At 43.5% G+C, this 3,273-nt stretch overlaps 2 non-coding genes across 2 annotated transcripts; both read left to right on the forward strand.

The window, feature by feature from the left end:
• TRNAR-UCG lies at positions 1-73 on the forward strand. The gene has a single exon. It is a non-coding gene; the product is annotated as a tRNA-Arg (tRNA).
• A 303-nt stretch (positions 74-376) lies between these two features.
• Positions 377-449, forward strand: TRNAR-CCU. The gene has a single exon. It is a non-coding gene; the product is annotated as a tRNA-Arg (tRNA).
• The last annotated feature ends 2,824 nt before the right edge of the window (positions 450-3,273 follow it).

The following is a 3,273-nucleotide window of genomic DNA, read 5'->3' on the forward strand; positions in this document are numbered from 1 at the left end:
GACCGCGTGGCCTAATGGATAAGGCGTCTGACTTCGGATCAGAAGATTGAGGGTTCGAGTCCCTTCGTGGTCGTTTTTTTTTTTTGTTTTTTTCCCCTCGCTTCTAGTACATGGATCACTACCTTGGCTGCGTGCATATCGTTCCCTATATTCAGGAGTATATGTTATTGTGCTATGACACATATTATCACATACATCTAGGTTTGATCTTCTTTATGTCACTTATGAATCGCAAGTGAAGGGACAGCAGTCAGCAATTTACTGACGTCCACACCGTCTATACACCGAGCAGTTTACATGTCATGCTGTAGAACACGATGATGCTGCCGCCTGTCTACATGTCATATGCAGTGTTGGTAACCATGCTTTACGTACAGCCCCAGTGGCCTAATGGATAAGGCACTGGCCTCCTAAGCCAGGGATTGTGGGTTCGAGTCCCATCTGGGGTGGAAGCTAGAATTTTTTTTTATTTTTTATTTTTTTTTACATATTTTATTTTAAGTTTGATTATGTTTCAACTTTTAATGCCTATCACTATTCATTTCTGAAGATAAATTACATATTTTACATTTTAGACGCTGCAGTGTTGTGTCTAAAGACCTATTACACTGCAGCACCACTAGGTGGAGTCATCCCTAAATTTACTTTCCACGTGAACCTAGAAGCGAGGATTTCCCGCCCGCGTATGAATCCTTCAGATTGCTATGGGTGTCTATAGTATAACTGCGTGCCCCTATGTATTTCCAATACTCAGGGACTACTTTATTTCTAGTCACCTCCATCTTGTGATTTACCTCAGAGAGCTCATTACACCTTACATATTAGTAAAATCTCCTCAGTCTATAAATGTATCACATTCTGTAGTCCCTGCTTGTGATTACTCTATGGGTAGGGTTAAACCCCCCCACCCCAACCCCCAAAAAAGAAAAAAAAAAATGAAATTACGGACACGTTTTGGGGCCATGGCTTAAAACGGGGCGTTATTGATACCAATGGTTTAATCATATGTTGAGTTTTGCACCATTTGAACCGGGTACTTTCACACTTGCGTTAAAGTTTTCCGGTATTGCGTTCCGTCCTAGGGGCTCAATACCGGAAAAACGCTGATCAGTTTTGTCCCAATGCATTCTGAATGGAGAGCATCCGTTCTGTCCCTCTTACGTTTTTTGGCCGGAGAAAAAACTGCTGCATGCTGCGGTATTTTCACTGTCCAAAATTCTGGAACATTTCAATGTAAAATGAAGTGTTCCGGAATTTTGGACAGTGAAAATACCGCAGCATGCTGCAGTTTTTTCTCCGGCCAAAAAACGTAAAAGAGGGACAGAACGGCTGCATCCTGATGCCAGATCCAGTATCAAATGTTCCAGTAAAACGGATCCAGATTTCCAGTCTGTGCATGCGCAGACCTTTAAAAATGTGAAAAAAATAAATAAATACCTGATCTGTTTTTTCCGGATGACACCTGAAAGACGGATCAGGTATTTCAATGCATTTGTCAGACTGATCAGGATCCTGATCAGTCTGTAATTGACCTGCGTTCGCATACAGTCCTGATCAGGCAGGCAGTTCAGGCAACGGAATTGCCTGCCCGAATCCAACAACGTAAGTGTGAAAGTACCCAAGGACCCAGCGATTTTCTGTTTTTGCATATTTGTTTTTACTCCCTGCCTTCCTGATGCTGTAACTTTGTATTTTTATATATATATATATATATATATATATATTATTTATTTTTTTTTTTATATTCACGTAGCGGTTTGAGGGTTTGTTTTGTACTTTCTAATGGCACCATCTTATTGCATACAATGTAGTGGGAAACTGGAAAAAAAAAAATCCAAATGGGATGGAATTGGAAAGAAAACCCCCAACAATTCTGCCATAGTTTGAGGAGTTTCGTTTTTACGGCGTTCCTTATGCGGTAAAACTGAGCTGTTACCGACGTCAGTGGCCAGAAGAAGCGCAATTAGCGCAAAACGGCCGTTGCTACTCTGAGCTGCAGGAAAGATTGTCCGCCCCTGCCATTTATGTATTGTCTGCTGTAGACGAAGAAAGGAATTGTTTTCTACTAATGGTGAGTGCCGCCTTACTGATTCTACCGTATGTGCTGGAACATTATTAAGGACTATAATTGGGCTGAGCCCCACAGAAGTTCTATGCACACGTGTACACGGGATTGCCGGCTTGTATATGTCCCTAGGGCTTAAAGGGAGTCTGTCAGCACTATATGACCATATACAGCACTTACATGGCGCTGTAGCACTCCTATACAGGATTGTAACGGTACCTTTGTTATATTCTTTAGACATCCAGAAGCAGGAAAAACGAAGTTTAATTCATATGCAAATGAGCACCCGCAAGTGTCCAGGGGCGGCGTTCAGTGTGTAGGTGCCCAGGCTGCTCCGCCTTCTTCTCACTTTACTCCTCCCCAGTCTCTGCCTTTGCCCGCCCTCCTATTCCCTTGTATCATCCCTAGGTCCGGCCGAGATCCCGCGCCTATGCACTGCTTCGCCGGGCCGGGGCATGCACACTGCAATGCCCATTTTGGGTACGGCATCAATTCAACTAGTGCGCATGCGCCAGCCGGCGAAGCAGTGCGCAGGCACGGGATCTCGGCTGGACCTAGGGATGATACAAGGAAATAGAAGGGCGGGCAAAGGAAGAAGCTGGGGGAGGAGTAACGGTTAAAAAGGCAGAGCAGCCTGGGCACCTACCCACTGAACACAGAACAGACTAAATTTGCTTGCAAAATGGTGCGAGTTTCACTGAACGTATCCTGAGAGAATCCGTATCGTTCGTATGAAAGAGGCCTTACTGAGAAGCAAATAACCACAAAGCCAGGAAAAAGCCATCCCCTCCACCTGTTCACTAGTGCCCCTGAATGGTGCGACCTATGCAGGAGCCCAGTTTGCCCTGGTTTGTCCAGTGAAACTATAGAAGACAATGGTTTCTGGTGATATTGAGAGAAAATGGGTCACATTTACTAAAGTGTTTGCGCCTGTTTTTAGTCTAAAAAATGTTTTAGACAGTTAATTTTTCAAAATTTTGCTCCATTTTTCTGATCTAGTTATGTAGGTGCACCTTTTTTTTGCACCTGAATTTGTCGCAAAAACAGTCAAATTTTTACTCCACCCCAGGGCTGACGTACTTTTCTTTGTCTCTTTTCAGTGGTGAAGTGCGACTTTTCTTGCATTAAAAGTCGCAGTTTAGTCAGGAGACGTGACTTTTCTCTGCAAAAATGCGAAATAAAATTAGACCAGTCTAAGGGCTTGTTCA

This window comes from Bufo gargarizans, chromosome 6 (genome assembly GCF_014858855.1).
Source record: "Bufo gargarizans isolate SCDJY-AF-19 chromosome 6, ASM1485885v1, whole genome shotgun sequence".
Taxonomy (NCBI): domain Eukaryota; kingdom Metazoa; phylum Chordata; class Amphibia; order Anura; family Bufonidae; genus Bufo; species Bufo gargarizans.